Below are 20,330 nucleotides of genomic sequence, written 5' to 3'. Positions count from 1 at the left end.
TCTCTCAAGACTATCACGCATGGTTTTGTGTACGATGGAAAATGTTATTTGATTCGAAAGACGCCTCTGATCTCTTTACAGAGTGTTTCCTCTCTGCAACTTGTGGTTCATTTGTTGGTGATATTATAGACCCAGATTCACCGTGAATACAGTCCCCATACCTCAACCAGAGATGACCCACAAAATACTTTACTCTCACTGATTGCAAGGTTCAATAAAAGAACATTCAGGAAAATTACAGCCATTAACTTTGCAATTACTGAATATGAGGACAAAAGGAACAGGATCAGGTAATTCGGATGATCAAGCCACTGCATAACATCATGGCTGATCTACTGTTGACAGTAACTCCTCTCTAATGCCCAATTCTTCACCCCTCAGCTCTCTGACAGGTCAAACATCCATCTATCTCCTCCTTAAAAGTTTTCAGTGATTTGGCTCCCCTAGCTCTCTCGCCCAGATCATTCCTGACAGTGATTACATTCTGTGAGAGGAAAGCCCTCCCAAAACATACACCGTCACCTATTGAAATGAACAAGAGGTGAATACGGGCTCAGGAAAAAGCGAGTGGCTTTGATACCAAGGCAGTATTTGTCTGAGGATGGCATCGGGACCACCTACCTTTTGAGCTAAATGTGGACCAGGTGTAACCTTCCCACTGGACGAGGTCTTTCAGAACACAAATAAAGAGGTTTGGATCAGTTGCCAACAATCCTCTCAGTCAGGGGACATCTCTGCAAGAGATCCTCACGTTAGCCTCCTCAGCACATCTATCTTCAGTTGTTCCATCAATGTGTTTTCCCACCATAAGATCTGAAGTAGGTATGATGACTGAAGATCACAGAATGTTCAGAACATTTTGTCCCCTATCAGCTCCTGAACCATTCTGTGTCCATGTGCAGCAAGACCCGGACAGCATTCCGGTTGGTGCTTAAAAAGTGTCGGTAACATTTATGTAACAGCACGGCCAGACACTGCACATTTCTACAGTTAAAAGAGGAGCTCATTCAGGATGTCAAGCTGGGTGCACACGGCTGTGACCTAGCATTCAGGAACAGGAAGGGTGACATACGTTGAATATTCCTGCCTGTTTGACAGGAAGAAAAGTGGTCTGTTCAGTGCATCGAGCTGTTAAACAGGAGCAAGCAGAGAACAATCAGTCCCATAAACCTGTTCCAAGCGACCGGGAGGAGGCTGTTCATCCCCACGAGGCAGTTATACAGGAACAAGAGGGGGTCACTGATATTCTAACTTGACAAACCAATGAAACCGAGACTGCACTGATAGAGGACTCCATGATGTTAATCATGGTTCCATTGTTTGTAGAACGTGTGCTGTTTTAACATAGTTTGCTGGCAATGGGGCGGGAAGCCAAATGATTTGTGCCAAGTCTCAAGGATGCATTTTCCATCGCCGAGAAGACACACCCATCGTCTCCATGGATGTCAGAATCTGGTGGGAATAGTTAACTGTTTTAGCATGGTGATGTTGGGGCTGCTGTAGGGATTGCGGATAATGAGACTTTCAGTGCCGACCCAAACACGAAATGCACTGTGGGGAGAGTGTATTCAAAGACTGGCACTCTGCCTCTCTCATGCGACAAGAGGATTGGGTGTGGAGTGAGGGGAATATTCTCAGAGGCTCTTAAACTATCGACAATCATGCAACCCGAGTAAAAAAGAAGCCATGGAATTTTTCACTGTACCGGTCTCTATTTAGAACATCGTGAGTGACTGTCCCTCCCCATCAAGTTTCAATGCAATTGCCTTTCACTCTCTCACAACGCCAGAGATTAATCTTCACTGTCTCCTCAAGGTACCATATTCCCAGGGATTAGTCTGGTGAAACTTCAGTGCACTCTCTCTGTGGCAAGGCGATCATTCCTTATAAAGGAGAGAAAATCTGTCCACAGTGTCCCAAATACTGCCTGAACAACACTCTCAGCAATGATCACAATAACTCTTTTTCCTCTTCGACATCTCCACTTCTTTCCTGTGACGTAAAAAGACTTTCATTCTCTCTACGATGCTGGAAAGAGTTACATATTTTTTATAATGAATGTATTGTGCTGCTGTAGGGATTATGGATAACATGATATTCATTGCAGGATCACACACCAATTGAACTGTATTAATGTCGGGAGAGTTTATTCAAAAGCCTGAAGCTCTCTCTCGCTCCCTCCCCCCACCCACTTTCTCCTCTCTTTCCCTGTCTCAGTTGAAATAGGGGGTGGCGGTGGTTTGATGGAACATTCTCAGAGGCTCTTAAAATATCGAGAATCATGTAATCTGAGTGAAACAAAGCCATGAATCTTATCATCGTATCAGTGTCTGTTTAGATCATCATGAGTGATTGTCCATCCTCATTAAGGTTCAGTGCAATCACCTCTTATTCTCTCACTGAGCTTCACTCACTGTTCATAGTGCCATCATCCCAGGGATTAGTCTGGTGAAACTTGAGAGAAAGTCTATCCACAGTACCCCAAATACTGCTTCAACAACATTCTCAGGGATTTTGAAAAAAACATCTTTTCTTTCACTTAGACATCGCCATTTCTTTCCTGTGCCACAAAAAGCCATTCCCTCTCTATGCACTACGACTGACATGGAATTTATAAGAGCCTTATATCTATACATCAGCATCAATAAGGCCAGTACCAGAGATACCTATGGAGATGTGCATCACTCTCGGGGAGAATTTCAGTGAGATAGAATACACCTAAAATAGGGGATGATCATGTACCTGAAAACAGATGTAGCAATACAGAAAACAGGCAGAGAAAGGGAGCTATCTTTACCTTTGTTCTTCTCTCACAGGATAAATGAAGCTCTGGTCAGGCAGCATTTTAGGCAGATCATGAACTGAGTGGCTGGTTCAGCGGTTGCACAGTGCTGTAAAGAATAAAATGCATAGCTATGGGTTTGTAGTGTTACAACACAGGATAAATCTTCCTGCTTAATTAAAGCCAGCATCAGAGAAAAGATTTATCCCATGCAGTAATCTGTGATAATTCTAGAGTCCAACTCTATTTAAAGTAAAAATTAACAACTTTGTTTCTTAAAGTATAACAGAGAATAATAAACGAACGACTATTTACAACTGATTCCTCTAACCTGTCTTTGATCATCCCCCTCGACAATACTAATCTGATTAGACTCCTAATTAAAATTTACGAAACAAAACTTCTTATCTCAAATCTAGGAAGCTTTCAGTTCTTCTCCATATTCCAATTTTCTTTTCTTCTTGGGAAGTCTGCTTCACCAGTTACTAGTCAATAAAGACTAGTCAATAGGAGAGCTATTTTTCAGGCAGTCTTTGCATGCTGGTAGCTAGGCAGTTCTCCTCTCAACAGTTCAATTGTCCATGGTCTTGTTCTGCCAAACTATTGGATTGTATCATTGGCTGATAAGATTGCCAATACAATAAATTTAAACTTGGTTGGACGTGGGTATTTGGGGGTATAATTAAAAATGTTTTGCTGAATTTGTTTTGAGACAATGAGCCAATTGGGTTGTTTGACCAAATGTTTCATTACATCTATTTTTCAGAACTCTTGGTGCTGTTAGGTAGTTATTGTTGGTTTTTAATTCCCTCAAAGTTACAGTACATTCACGTGTTCATCGCAGAAGTCCCATGGAAACCTGACGAGGGAAGCATGACACATTGACTTCCCTAAAGGACTTGAGGCAAGCAGATGGGCTACTATAACAAATGTTAATGGTTGCTTTTAAGTTCTACCAATTTCTTTTATGAGATACCAACAGACTATTATTCTGTGGTTCTAGATAATGGGTCAATGGCTTGACCACCATGAACGCATTCAAAGAACATGTTATACAACCTCATGAGCAATTATGTAGAGACGGACATGTGGTTAGAAGGAACTTTAAACTGTTGCATCGGATCATACAAAGGCACAAATAATAGTGTATTCAGAAGTTGCACTGAGACTGAGGATGAGACTGGAATATCATGAATGTGGTGTTGGACAGGATTGATGAGTGGGGAGGGCATGGAGATGTAAATCTGTGAAGGATAAAATGGATTATGGAGTTTGAGAACATTCTGGTTCCTTCTCACATATCAGTGAGCAATTTATAAATAGTAGTTTGTTAGTTGCAATTTATAAGAAAATTTTTGTTTGGAACTGAAGACATTGGCTTGCACTTTCCAAAATGTATATATCAACCCGGTTTAGTAGACAAACATAATGACTTACCACAAAAACCAACTATCACGAGGATGGAATAGTAATCACCTTGAATAATCCGAAGGATATCCTGAATCCGATATGCTAATGATATTCAAGGCCAAGACAGCCAGTAAAGACCCGAGGATAAACTCCTGTCCATTGTTGGAACATTCCATTCTAATATTCTCTGATTCTGATCCATTGCTGGAACATTCCAATCCATGGTCCTCAGATTATGAACAACTATGGCAATGTTCCTCTCTAATTTTCTCAGATTCTGATCTCTCCTCCCCCCTCTCCCGAGCTCCTGATCCGTGTTAGTGCTGTAAGTGATGTTCCTACTGAAACTATGGGATAACACATTGAATAGAGCCCATTTATCTTTCAACAATGACGACTATCTTCTGTGATAATTAGGATTCACGGAGATGGTCATTAATCACAGTCACTAATCAGATAGCTCCATTTTACCCCTTTGAATTCAATATTGTTTTTATTAAAATTCAAAATAACGTTTAACATTTTCTCATTTAGCTTGGGATATGTGGGAATGGCTGAGGAAGGTGATATTGGAGATAGTAAATTGAATGCATGTAATCATTTAATCTGCCTTGGATATGGGAGTAATGTCAAAGGATTATCAGAACATAAACAAGTTTCTCCGTTTATAAATGGAAACATACAGTTTCTAACTACTGATAAGTAATTATGTCAGTAAAATATGGAGAGAACTTTTCTAGTCCATAATCTGGTAGGCATATGTGCCTACGACAACATGAGTTATAACCGATGAATGGCATATATATGTTAACAGAGAATATGATGTGACACACATTTCAGATGGTTAGTCGAGAATCAGATAGGCAGGTGAGGATCATGCTGTTAATGTTGTCGATGTCAATCAACTGTGATTAAGTACCATGTATTGGTTTTCAATTTCAGTGTGATTATGTTATTGGGGACATGGCTGCAGAGACTGGAGGGCGGGAACATGATATTTCCCAGTCACCAGTATTGGGATGTTACTCTTTATGAATCATAAGAAGATCAAATTCCAGGATACATCTCCAATGAGGAATGAGGAGAGCCAATAATAACCATACAACCAGAGTACATTGGAGCAGAAATTTAGTCATTCAGCCCATTGAGCCTGCTCTGCCATTCAATGATGGCTGTTAAGCTTCTCAACCCATTTCTTCCACTTTCTACCAGTAACCCTTCATCCCCTTTACAATCAAGAACCTATCTGTCTTACTCTTAAATATACTCAATTTCCTGGCCTCGACAGCCTTCCGGTGCAGTGAATTCCCTAGATTCATCACTCTCTGGCTGAAGAAGTTCGTCTTTATCTGTGTTTGAAAAGGTCTTCTGTTTACTTTGTCCCCTTGGGTCCTAGTCTCGCCTCTATTGGAAACACCCTCCCAAATTCCACCCTCTCCAGGTCATTCAATATTCTGTAAGTTTCAATTAGACCTCCTAACATCCTTCTGAACTCGATCAAATATAGACCTAGAGCTCTCAGATGTTCTTCATATGTTAAGTTTTCATTCCTGGGACCACTTTCGTGAATCTTATCGGAAAATGCTCCAGGGCCAGTACATCATTCCTGAGATATGTGATCCAAAATTGTGTACAATAATCCAAATGTAGCTTGGCCAAAATCTTATAGAGCCTCCGAAGTACATCCTTGCATTTATATTCAAGCCCTCTTGAAATAAATTGAATCATTTTATTTGCCTTCCCAACTGCTGACAACCTGCAGGTTTACCTTTCAAGATCCTTGGACTAGCAACCTCCCACCATTCCCCCACCCCAACCAACCACCCCCCAGACCCCCCCCCCCCACACCTTCTGAGTGTGCTCGCTATTCACATTATAGTCATGCCTTTATTTTTTTCCTGGCAAACCGCATGACCTCACAGTTACCCACGTTGTACTCCACCTGCCACTACCTTGCTCACTCCCCTAACCTGTGTAAATCCTTCATCAGGAGAAAGTGAGGAACGCAGATGCTGGAGATCAGAGTCAAAACGTGTGGTGTGAGAAAAGCACAGCCAGTCAAGTGGACTCTGAGGAACAGGAGAGTCGACGTTTCAGTCATAAAACCTTTATCAGGAATGAAGTGGGTGGGCGGAAAGGGGTTGAGAGATGAATGGGAGGGGGTGAGAGGAAGATAGCTTGGAAGGTGATAGCTAAATGAAGGTGAGTGGTGAGAATGGAAGGTGGAGTGGATAGATGGGAAGGCAGATAGATAGGTAGGACATTTCAACAGGTTGTGCTCAATTGGAGGGTTAGATCTGGGATAAGGTGGAAGAAAGGGAGATGAGGAACCTGGTGACATTGCGCTGGATACCGTGTGGTTGAAGAGTCCCATGGTGGAAGACGATGCACTCTTCCTTCAGACGTCTGGTGGCTAGAATGTGGCAGTGGAGGAGGCCAAAAACTTGCATGTCCTTGAAGGAGTGGTAGGAGGAGGCGAAGTATTCAGCCACAGGGAAGTGGGATTGTTGGGTGTGTGACGGAGAATGTTCCCTGAACAGTTTTGCAAGTTGATGTCCTGTCTCCCCAGTGTAGAGGAGACCAGGAGCAATGGACAGAGTAGATTAGGTGTTTGCATGCACAGGATATTCTCTGCCTGATGCGGAAGGATCCTTTTGCGGTCTTGGATTGAGGTGAGGAGGAAGTTGTTGTCACAGTTTTCATGCCTCTTGCAATGGCAAGGGAAGGTGCCGGGAGTGGAAAGTGGCTTGTTGGTGTGTACTTTGGGCGGTGCCCGGCGGGGGGTTGGGGTGAAACACGTGAACTGAACGAGGGAGTCGTGGAAGGAATGGTCTCTGCAGATGCTGGTGGGGAGGACAGTATATCTCTGATGGCGTGATCGGACTGATGGTGGCAGAAATGGCGGAGGATGATGTGTTGTATTGTGAGGTTGGTGGTCTGGAAGGCGAGGATCAGAGGAGTGCTAGAGGGTGCTACTGCACCCTTCTGTAGCCGAACCACCTCATCGATGCTACCTATCCCTCTATTCCATCTTTGCACTGTTTGAAAACTTAGTCAGAATGCACTCAGTTCCTTCATGTAGATCATTAATACACAAAGCAAATTTTGTGGTCCCAACACTGAGTCTTGAGGCATACAACTTGTCATTGGATGCCATCCTGAGAAGAACACTTTTATCCCCACTCTCTACTTTCTGTCAGACAGCCATGCATCTATCCAAGCTATCACCTTGCCTGTAACACCAGGGGCCCTAACCTTTTTCAATAGCCTCCTGCGTGGCACCTTATCAAAGAATTTTCGAGCAGCAGGTGGATAATATCTCCTGGTTCTCCTTGGTCAAACCTGCTCTTAACTCCCTCAAAGAATTCTAGCAGGTTTGTCAGGCATGACCTCCCATTAATGAAATAATGCTGACTTTGCTTTATTTTACTAAATGCTTGCAAGTATTCAGAAATCCCATCCTCCACGATGGATTTAAGTATGTTACCAACAAACAAGGTTAGGCTAATCAGTCTGTAATTTCCCATCTTCTGCCTAACGCCCTTATAAAATGTAGTGTCACGTTAGCAATTTTCAAGCCTTTCCTGACTTTAGTCATTCCTGAAAGATTGCCACTTTCACTTTCACTACCTCTTCAGCTATCTCCCTTACACTGCTGGGGGGTGAAGGGGGTGGGTAGGCTATATGATTCAGGTAATTTATCCAAAATCAGGCCGTTCTGTTTTCTAGCATGTTCTTCTTGGTGATGGCTACCATACTCAGCTCTGCCCTCTCACTCTCTTCAATTTTTGGGAAATCACTCGTGTCTTCCACCATGAAAATTGATGCAAAGTTCCTCATTCATTTCTTTCTTTTCCACGACTGTCTCTCCAGCATCATTTTCCAGTGGTCCATATTCACTTTTACCTCTCATTTGCACTTTATCTATCTAAAGATCCTCTTACAGTCTCTTTTCTATTATTAGTTAGCTTACGTCCATATCTAATCTTCTCTGTCCTTTTTTGGCCCCCGTTAGGCTTTGTAAGTTTCCCAATTCTCCAGTTCCCCACTGCCCCTCACCTCATTACACGCTTGCTCTTTTGCTTGTATGCAATCCCTGACTTCCCTTGTCAGCCCCGGTCGCCTCAGCCTCCCTGTACCATGCCTCTATTCCTCGGCAAGAATCCCTGCTGTGACTCTTGAATTAATCTTGGAATCTGCTGCCATTGCTGTTCCCCTGACTTTCATGCTGGACCCCTCTCCCAGTCAATTCCACTCAGCTTCTCCCTTATGCCTATGTAGTTGTCTTTATTCAGCTGAAATACTGTTATCTCTGATTCTATCTTTTATCTCAAATTGCAGAATAAATTCAACCATGTTCTGACCATTGTTTCCGACGTTTTCCTTCACCCTAATCTTCCTTACGGATCCTGCGTCATTAAATCCAGTATCATCTGTTCCCGAGTGGGCTCCACCAGAATTTGCTCCAAAAAGCCATCTCATAAATATTTCTAAAATTCCTTTTCTTACGAAACTACCAATCTGTTGTTCCCAGTTCCCCTGCATTATGAAATCACCCATGATTACTGTACTTTGCCTTTCCTACACATCTTTTCTATCTCCTGGTGTATCTTGTACCCCAGCTCCTGACTACTCTTTGGAGCCGTGTACAAGACTTCAACTGTGGTTGTCTTACCTTTGTGGTTCCTCAATTCTACCCAGGCAGATTCTACACCATCTAACCTTACTTCCTTTCTTACTATTGTTTTAATTTCATTTCTTACTAATAATGCAAATCCACTCCCTCTTTCCACCTGCCTATCTATTTGATAGGATAAATATCCTTAAATATTCAGATCACCTTACAGCCACATCTCTGTGATGCCCCACGCTTCATACCTGCCGATTTAATTCATGCCACAAGCTCATTTACCTTATTCCTTATACATCATGCATTCAGTTGTAACCCCTTCAGTCCTGCATTAACCGTCCCTCTTCTCATTGTCATTCATTTGTGCAGTGTGCTTGAAGTTTGATATGTTAAACATTTCCAGATGCTCTATCCTATTTGTGTCTGTGCTGGAGATTTTAATAACCTCTCCTGAGTTCTGTACTCTTACCTCCTCTTTTAATGCGGCTTTTCTAATTAAACCCTATAACTGCACCCCACCCCACACTCTCACACACACACACACACACATACCTAATCAGATTAAAGCTCTGCCTACAGCCCTGGTTAGAATTCACTCGGATTCTGGTCCCAGCACAGTCCCATCGGAGCAGGTCCTTTCTTCCTCAGTAATGAAATGTATTTATTCAACACAAAATAGAAGGATAAAAAAGCGTTTCTGTACATACCAAAATATGAAAGTTACAAAAAGACAATATTGTTAAAATACACTTACTATGTGGATCTATATAAATTGTAATGTGAATTACCAAACCATGGAACTGGTGTGCAAACTCTATCAATCATTATTTGACCCACAGCTGCCATCCTGATTTCCCCTCTGCCAGTGATTCCCTTCACTGAGATTCCACTCTGCCTCTCACGCAGTGTCTAGAGGGGCTACAAGTTCCTGTTGGTCCAGAATATTTAAATTAATCCACCTTCTCCCTGGAACCAATCTATTGGTCTAATCGATTGTGTTTAGCTGTCAGCAACTCAGCTTTGGAATGTTATTGGCGATAAATGATCTGGGATGACATCCAGTACTAGTATAGTGCTCACAGGGTATGGCACCAGACAAAGGGCTTACAGTCTGTGAGATTTTGTAAGAAACGTTTCTGTGTATTTCTCCTCATGCTGTCTCCTGATCTAACTTCACATTCGTCTGATACCCCTTGCGCTCCCTCACTCTGTCGCTCGTTTTTTCACTCTGTTTATCTCACTTCACTGTTTTTCTCTCTGTTTATTTCTCTCCCTCTCAGTCCAGCGCCGATCATTCCCTCTATTTTCAGTTGCCATGTTGGAGAGCTCATGGACGCATGGTGGGCTGAATGGCCTCCTTCTGTGTTGAATTAATTCTGAAGTTCTCTGACCCACAGTAACAAGTTTTGGTGCCTAGAGAGACAAGCTGGTCCAGTGAAGGATACAGTGGACAATTAACTATGAACTCTTCCTATTTTCTGACATGCAGCATCATCGAAATATCTGTTCAAACAAACAGATTCCTCATATTTAAATCAGCACACTTCAGACTGCCAGGCCATTGTCTTCAGTACCCTCTTTTTTTGTTGGTCTTAGCTGCACTGGGATTAATCTCCAACTTATCCTCAGTCACTGTACCTGTGAACCTATTGCTATGGTTCCACACACCTCATCCCCACTGCCGCCACACACTAGTTTAAAACCTCATAAAGAACAATAGCAAACCTGCCTGCCAGGAGATTGATGCCAGTTCAAAGCCATCCCGTCCATCTTGGTTATATCCTATCAACCGGGAATCCCAATGATCCACATATCAGAGATTGTTATCAGTTCATTTGCATCCCGTCCTTCCTATATCTATCCTACTGTCCCGTGAATCCAATAATCCACATATCATAAATTGCTGCCAGTTCAGGTTCATCCTGTCCTTTTTCTGTATATCCTCCCGACTCGCGAATCCCAATGATCCACATATCGGAAGTGCTGCCTCCTGGACCAGCTCTTTGGCCGTGTATTTAACTGTGTTACCTTACAATTCCTAACCTCACTCGCACGTGACATATTCTAATGTCTCCAAAATTCAAATATTCTTTCAGCACAACTCCAGCAAGGCCTTTTCTTTAAACTGGATAGACTTGATAATAAAAACCTAAGTGTAATGTCAGCAAAGTAAGACCACTGAATCAGTCCAATGACCATCGGATCTGATATCTAACCCCGCCACCAAACCTGTTTGACAAGGTATACATATGGGCCATCTATTTGCAGATAGACCAGGACAAACAGACGATTAGAAAATGTAAAAGTAGATAGATGTAATTCAGCCTGTTTACTTAGCACTGCTATTCAATTGGATTCTAGTTATTCTCCTCCTATCAATGGCAGGGTCTTTACCCAGCATCCCCAGCGGGTGAGAAAGTTCCCAGTGTCGTTGTTTGCACAGTCCTGCGAAGGGAGTATCCAGTGCCAGGCAATGGGGTGTGCCAGGGGTGGCATAAGGAAAGGCTGCATATAGTGACGATGGACTAAGGGAACTAAGAGAGATGGAATGGGCATCCTGGGACACTGCACTCAGACATGTGGCCGGGAAAGATTCCTAAACACCCAGAGGAAACCGCGAACCACAGCTGCTTTTACAAAAACCTGTCACATTTGCTGCATTTCTCCATCGAACAAAACCAAAAATATTGTAGATGGTAGAAATCTGAAGCAAACACAAAGACGTACAGTGGAGTGAGAAAAGAGCTAATGTTCCCAATGCAGACACGGAAAGAATGTACAAAGTCCACACAAACAGGGTCCAGAGATTGGAAATGAACCCAAGTCCCGAGCACTGTGAGGCAGCATTGTTGTGCCACCATGCTGCCCAATGATGGATAATTGGGGATAGTATAGTTAAAAGCATAGATACTGTTCTCCGTGATCGGGATTAAGAGTCCTGAAGGTTGTGTTGCCTACATGGTGCTCGGGTTTGGGATATATCATTTAGGTTGCAGAACTTGGAGCGGGAGGGGAATGCTCCAGTGGTCAGGGTCTGTGTAGGCATCAACGGCTTGACAAACAAATGACAATGAGAAGAGCGACAGGTAATACAGGACTGAACTATAATATCGGAATGCATGCAGTATAAGGAATAAGGTAAATGAGCTTGTGAGTCATCCATAAATTGGTAGGTACGCCATAGTGGGCATTACAGTGACATCGCTGCAAGAGGATCAGGATTGGGAGCTGAATATTCAAGGATATTCATCCTGTCGAAAAGATTGGCAGGTGGGCAGAGAGATAGAGTTGTCTCAGTATTGAGAAAGGAATTGAATCAATACTAAATAATAATAAACGAAATAAGATCAGATGGTGTAGAATTTGTGTCGGTAGAATTGAGGAATCAAAAAGGTGAAAAAATGCAGTTGGAGTTATATACAGGGAGCTGGGGTGTAAGATACACCAGGAGCTAGAAAGATCTGTAGGAAAGGCAAAGTTACAGTGATCATGTGGGACTTTATTTTACAGATGGACTAGGATTTCAGATTGACAGTGGTTGGTACGAAAAGGAATTTGTGGAATGTCTACGAGATGGCTTTTGGCGCAGCTTTTGCGGGCAGACTAAATGAGGGGACCTTAAGGTGACAGTGATCATAATATGATTGAAATTACTCTGCAGTTTCAGATGGAGATGTGAGAATTAGAAGTAACGGTATGACAGCTGAATAAAGGCTTTTGCACAGACATGAGTGAGGAGCTGGATAGAGTTGACTGTGAGACAGGCCCAGCGGGAAAGACAGTGCAACGTCAATGGCAGGAGATTTTTGGAGTAATTCCGGATACAGCAGAGATTTATCCTGAGGAAAAATAGGATTATATCGGGAGGATGGGACAACCATAGCTGACTAGGGAAGTCAGGTGTAGCATAAAAGCAAAACAGAAATGATATAATGTGGCAAAGTGCAGTGGGAAACCTGAGAATTGGAAAGCTTACAAAGAAAAAACAGAGGGCAAACAAAATAAAATAAGGAGGGAGATTATTAAATATGGGGGTAAGCTAGCCAGTAATATAAAGGAATACTGTAACAGTTTCTTTCAATATATAAAATAAAAAAGAGTGGCAAAAGTGAACATTGGACTGCTGGAAAATGATACTGGAGAGATAGCAGTGGGGAACGAGAAAATGGCCAAGGAACTGAATAATTACTTTGCATCAGCTTTCATGGTGGAAGGCACGAGTAATACCTTAAACATTCAAGAAATTGAGGGGCCAGAGCTGAGTATGATGGCCCCCCACCATGGAGAACATGCTAGAAAAAAATGTAATGACCTGAAGGTGGTTAAATATCCTTGGTTAGATGGACTACATCGCAGTGTTGTAAGGAAGATAGCTGAAGAGGGAGTGGAGGCAATCGTGATGATCTTTCAGCAATCACTACAGTGAGGAACGATCCCAGAGCACAGGAAACCCACTAACGTGACACCCCTTTTTAACAAGAGAGTAAGGAAAAAGACAAAAAAAACCTCACCATGAATAGTGTAACCTCTGTCGTGGGTAAGATCCTGGAATCTATTGTGAAGGATGAGATTTCTGAATACTTGAAAGTCTTTGGTAAAATAGGGCAAATTCGGTATGATTTCATCAAAGGAAGTTAATGCCTGACAAATCTATTGGAGTTATTTGAAGAAGAAATGAGCAGGCTCGACCGAGCACAGCCAATGGATGTTATCCACCTGGAATTCAAGAAGGCCTTTGACAAGGTGTCACACAGGAGATTACTGAGTATGATAAGGGTCCGTGGTGTTAGAGACAAGGCAGTGGCATAGATAGAAACTTGTCTGTCTGGCAGAAAGCAGAGAGTGGGAATAAAAGTGTACTTCTCAAGATGGCAGCCGGTGACATGTGGTAATCCAGAATGCTCAGTGTTGGAACCATAACTTTTTACTTATTACATTAACAATCTAGATGAGGGAATGGAGGGCACTCTGGTTAGGTTTGCAAACGATACAAAGATAGGTAGATGGACAGGTCGTACTGAGGAGATGGAGAGGCTGAACGAGAATTTGGACAGGTAAAGAGATCGTCAGAAGCATTCCAACGTTGGAAAGTGTGAAGTCCTGCAAATTTGCACGAAGAATAGAGGTATAGTCTATTTTCTAAATGGCAAGAAAATTCAGAAATCTGAAGTGCAAAGGGACATGGGAGTTCTAGTGCAGGGTTCTCTCAAGGTCAGTTTGCAGGGTAGGAGAGCAATTACAATTATGATTGGGAGCATTTACTACGAGAAGAATTGAATATAAGAACTGATTATATAGGTTCTGGTCAGACCCCATTTGGAGTATGGTGCTCATTTTTGAGCTCCATCTCTCAGGATGGATGCAGTGGTCCTGGAGCGTGTTCAGACGATTTTCACGAGAATGGTCATAGGAATGAAAACCTTATTGCATGAGGAATGTTTGAGTACTCTAGGTCTATACTTGATGAAGTTTTAAAGGATGAGAGTGAATGTAAATTAAATAGACAGAATACTGAATGACCTGGAGAGAGTGGATGTTGATAAGATGTTTCCATTGGAGAAGGATCGGAGGGCACAGCCTTAGATAAAAGGGATCACCTTTTAGAACAATGATAAGGAGAAAGTTATTGAACCATAGAAGGGTGAATCTTTGAAATTTATTGCCACAGAAGGATGTGGGGGCAGGTCATCGAGTATATTTGAGAGGGAGATAGATAGTTTTTGATTATCCAAGGGATGAAGGGTTACGAGGAGAAGGTCGGAGAATGGGTTTGAGAAACCTATCAGCGATGATTTAATGATGGAGAAGACCCGATGGGCGAACTGTCCTAATTTATGGTCCAATGTCTTATAGTCTTCTGGTCTAAACCTTAAGGAAGTACCTTGCATCTCTGAGAAGATAGATTCATGTTCTTCATGAACGTCAGAAGCTTTTGGGAATAGTTAACTATTTCAGAATGAATGTATTGTGGCTGCTGTCGGGGTGGCAGATAATATGACATTCAGTGCAGGATCACACATCAACTGCACTGTATTAATATGGGGAGAGTATATTCAAAACTTGGACCTCTCCGTCTCTCTCAATGGGGAATAGGGATTGGGGTGGGTAGGCGCAACGTCCGCCCAAGCACTTAAACTATCCTGAATCATGCATCCTGACTGAAATAGCAGTCATAGAATTTATCAAATTGTCTGTTTAGACTCTAAGGAGTGATTGTCCATCCCTCTACAGATCAACCATCACTCACTCCTCATGGTGCCATCATCCCAGGGATTTTTCTGGTGGAACTCCTCTTCACTCTCTCTGTGGTAAGGAGATCACTCCATATAAAGGAAAGAAAATCTGTCCACAATATCCAAAACACTGCCTCAGCAATACTCTCAGATTTGAATAGGATATTTCCTTTCCCTCACTTAGCTGGCTCCATTTCTTTCATGTGACACAAGAAACCATTCACTTACAATGCACTGCCACTGACGTAGAATTTAAAAACATCCTTATATCTGTAGGTCAGCATCAATAAAGCCAGCACCAGAGGTGCCCATGGAGATGGACATCACTCTTGGAAGAGACCCAATCACAAAGAATACATGTAAAACAGTGAATGGCTACCTACCTGAATGGAAACGAGCCATTGGAATATGGGATGCAGGCAGAGGAAGGGAACTACCTTTCCTTTTGTTCTGCCCTTACGGGATGCGTGCAGCCATGGTCAGGCCAGCATGTTATGGCGATCTTGAATTGAGTGGCTGTTTCAGCTGTTCCTCAGGACAATAAATAGTAAAACAAATTGCCGTGGGTTTGCAGTTAAACAGAAACTTGACCAGAGAAGGATGTCCCACTGCCTTCTCTAATGGGCATGAGGCAAGCCTTTATCAACAGATTATTAATCTGTGGCTCTTGAATAGGAGCCAATGACGTGACCACCATACACTGTATGCCCATATTTCAGATTTTGTGCGGAGAATAAGTTAAACGTCTCAAGTGCAATTATTTTGCAATTGACACGTGGTTAGAATGGGACTTGAAACAGATGTATCTGGAATTAACAAAGGCACAAACAATGGTTTATTCAGGAATTGAACTGAGGCTGAGGAGGAGACTGGGACATCTTAATGGTGCTGCTGGACAGGATTGGTACGTGGGGAGGATATGGAGATATACACTTTGCAGGAGAAAATGAATCAAAGAGGTTGAGAACAGTATGTTTTACCCTCGCGTATTGGTGAGTAATTTGTAAATAATAGTTTGCTAGTTATAATTTCTAAGAAATGGAATCTTTGATTGGAGCTGCAAACGTTGGCTTGCACCTTTCCAAAATCTGCATATCATGAGCATCGATTCAGTTCAGACCACTTCACTAAACAGACAGAGTGATTTACCAGGAACACCAACTATAGCAAGAATAGGAAAGTAACCAGCTTAATATCTTCAATCCCGGATGATAATGATATCCAAGGTTGGGAAAGCCAGTAAAGACCAAAGGATAAACTCCTGTCCTTTGTTGGAACATTCCAGTCTAATTTTCCCAGAGTTCCAACGTTCCTGCCCTTCTCTCTGAAGCTGCTAATCATTCTTACTGCTGTCGGACATGCTCCCGCTCACACTATGGGGTAAAACACTGAAAGGATTCCCTTATTTATTGACGAGAAAAACTCTTTGGGGACGCATACGATCCATGGAGATTGACAAAATTACAATCGCTGAACAAATAGCTCCATTTAACACCTTTGAATTCAATGCTACCTTCTTAAAATTCAAAATATCATTGAACATTTATGCATTCTGGGTGTGATATGCGAGTGTGACTGAAGGGAGGAATGTTGAAGATGGCAGATTGATTGATCATTCATTCAGCCTTGGATATGGAAGTAATGCCAGAAGTTTAACGGAGCATAAACATGCTTCTCTGTTCAGAAATACAGAAATAAATCCCATAACTACTGATCAGTCATTGCAAAATCAGTAAAACATTGAGAAAACATCTATCATCCATGATCTGATGGCAGAATGTGCCAAAACATTGCATGAATACGTTAACAGTGAATTGTACATGACAAACACAGTTCAGATTGTTATTCCAGGATCATAGAGGGCAGGTGTGGGTCATGCTGTTGATGCTATCGATGTTAAGGAACTGTGATGAAGTGTCATTTAATGGACTTCAATTACATTGTGATTATGATATTGGGAGAAAGACAGAAGACGGACAGGACTGGTGGACATGGCTGATTAGACTGGGTGGAGGAACAGTGATGTTCCCCATTTCCCAGAATTGAAATGTTACTCTTTATAACTCATATGAAGAACAGACTCAGGAATACATCTACAATGAGGAATTAACAGAGCCAATATTAACGAAATGCATTTATGAAATATAAAATACAGAAACAAAATGATTTTCTGCACACACCACTATATGCAAAGTATAAGGAGATAAGGTTGTTAAAATACACTCCTGATATTGAGCTAAATAAATTGAAATGTGAATTGCATAACTAGGAAAGTGGTGTGCAAACTTTATCAATCATTATTTGATCCACACCTAAGATCGTGATTTCACCTGTCAGTGAGTTCCCTAACTGAGAATCTCTGGCCTAGTCTCTCATACAGTTTCGGTGGCGGGGGGCGCGGGGAATCGTGGAGGCGGGATGGTGGTGATCATTTCCTGCTGCTTTGGCAGTCTATTTAAAACTCCGCTTTCTCCATGGAATCAATTTATTGGCCTAATGGGTTCTGTTTAGCTGATATTAACCCAGCTCCATTATATTCTTGGAAATAAATAATCTGGGATGACAGCCAGTATCAGCACAGTGCTTACAGTGTACGGCGCCCAGACAAAGGGCTGCTCTCCAGAGGAATTTCCATATAAAGTTTCTAACTTCTATCTGTCCATATTTACCTACTGTAAAGCAGTCTGCTGATCTATCTGACTTCACCCTCATCTAACACCTCTTACTCTCGCACTCAGTCAGTCTCTCTCCTTTCTATCCTCTCTATTTATCTCCCTTCTCTTGCTTTCTCTCTGTTTATTTCTCTCTCACACAATATCTCTTCACACACTCTCTCTATCTCCAATTGTGCAGTTGGAGAGCTTGTGACTGTACGATGGGCTGAATGGCCTCCATCCATGCCATAATATTTGAGGTTCTCTGACCCACAATTAATACATCCTGGACAGACATGCTGGTCCACTGACAGGTCCAGTGCGCAATCACCCATTATCTTTTCCTGCTCTTCTCTGGTGTACAGCTGCCTTGAAATGTTTGTTCAAACAAAGCAGACTAAATGAAATTCGAGCAGTCGAGAAGGCGTTCAAGACTGTGTATTTCAATCAGGATTTAATGAAGGATGAGATCCCAGAATAACAGAAGCAATGAATGAAAAACAGGGCAACACAAGGAATGGCAGCTGAGTACAACGTGTGGTTCCAAATAGGTCTCATGGCATTACCAATAGATTATCAAGCTAGAAAAATCAGCTCCTGTTCTGTGGATCCTGGTTGAATCCCGCCACTGCAGATGGTGGAACTTCAATTCAATGACGTAAAAACATTCCTGGAATTAAGAATCTACTGCTGAGAATGAAATCATTGCCGATTGTCAGAAAGATTCACCTGGTTCACCAATATCCTGCAATGAAGGAATCTTCCATCCTCTCTTGGTCTGGCTGACATGCAACTCCAGACCCAAAGCATTGTCATTGACTCTCACTCGATCTCTGAAACGGTCTAATGAGTCATTCAGTTGTTCCAATCACTACAAAGTTTCAAACAAATGAAACTGGATGGACCACCTGTCATCGAAATTGGCACCGGAAAAGTCAACATTAGAAACATCACTGCAGAACCTGCAAAGTCTTCCTGACTAACAATTGAGATCTAGTGCCAACAATGGAACAACTGCCTTACAGACTAGACAAGCAACAGCCCGACATAGCCATATGCACGGAATCATACCTGATGGAAATAACAGAAATTAACATGGACAAAGAAGTCTCTTACTGATTACCACGTAACGTCGTTCCTCATCTGAATCAGTACTCCGCCATGTTCAACAACACTTGGAGAAAGCACTGACTGCGTCAAGGGCACAAAGTGTATTCTGGCCGGGAGATTTCAAAGTCGACCATCAAGAATGGTTTTGCCAGCGGAACTACTGGTCACACTGGTTGGGTCCTAAAGGATATCGATACTAGATTGGTTTTGCAGCAGGTGGTGAGGGAAACAATGAGAGAGTAAAAAACATACCTGACCAACCTACCAACTGCAGATGTATCTGTCCATGACAGTATCAGTAAAAGTGACCACCACACTATCCTTGAGGAGACAAAGTCTATTGTCTCCATAAAATCTATTGTGTTGTGTGGTACGATCACCATGCTAAATGGCACAGACTTTTAGCAGATCCAGCAACTCAACACTGAGCGTCCATAAAACACTATTCACCATCAATAGTAGCAGAACTCTACTCCAGCACAATCTGTAACGTCACGGCCCAGCATGTCACCCACTCTGTGGGCGGCACGGTGGCACAGTGTTTAGCACTGCTGCCTCACAACGTTAGAGACCCGGGTTCAATTCCCGACTCAGGCGAATAACTGTGTGGAGTTTGCACGTTCTCCACGTGTCTGCGTGGGTTTCCTCCGGGTGCTCTGGTTTCCTCCCGCAGTCCAAAGATGTGCAGGTCAGGTGGATTGACCATGCTAAATTGTCCGTAGTGTTAGGTAAAGGGGTAAATCTAGGGGAATGGGTGGGTTGCGCTTCGGCGGGTCATTGTGGACTTGTTGGGCCGAAGGACCTGTTTCCACATTGTAAGCAATCAAATCTAATCTAATCTCAATCATTGCCATCAAGCCAGATGATTAACTCTGGTTCAATGGAGAATGCAGGAGGGCATGCCAGGCGCAGAACCAGGAATATATAAAGAAAAAAATATTCATCTGCTGAAGTTTCCAAACAGAAATACTTGCGTGCCAGATAGCATAAAAAACAAGGGACAGACAGAGCTCAGAGGTCACAGAACAAATGCATCAGAATTAAGCTATGCATGCCTCCTAATCCGATCGTAAAGGGTGGCGGAGGATTAAACAACTCACCGGAGTAGGAGTCTCCACAAATATCCATAACCTCAATGATGGAAGTGCCCAGCACATCCGTGCAAAATATAAGGCTGAAGCTTTCGTTGCAATCTTCAGTCAGAGGTTTTGAGTGGATGATCCATTTCGTTCTGCTCCTGGCATGCCCTCCTGCATTCTCCATTGAACCAGGGTTAATTGTCTGGTTTGATGGTAATAGTTGAGTGAGGGACATGCTGGGCCTTGACATTACAGATTGTGCTGGAGCATAGTTCTTCTGTTATTGATGGTCAGCAGTGTTTTATGGACGCTCAGACTTGAGTTGCTAGAACTACTAAATGTCTGTGCCATTTAGCATGGTGGTAGTGCCGCACAACACAATAGAGTTTATGGAGACAATAGACTTTGTCTCCACAAGGACATTGTGATGGC

The sequence above is a fragment of the Hemiscyllium ocellatum genome, chromosome 19, assembly GCF_020745735.1.
Source record: "Hemiscyllium ocellatum isolate sHemOce1 chromosome 19, sHemOce1.pat.X.cur, whole genome shotgun sequence".
In the NCBI taxonomy this organism is placed as follows: domain Eukaryota; kingdom Metazoa; phylum Chordata; class Chondrichthyes; order Orectolobiformes; family Hemiscylliidae; genus Hemiscyllium; species Hemiscyllium ocellatum.
Note: the sequence above shows the minus strand (reverse complement) of the source record.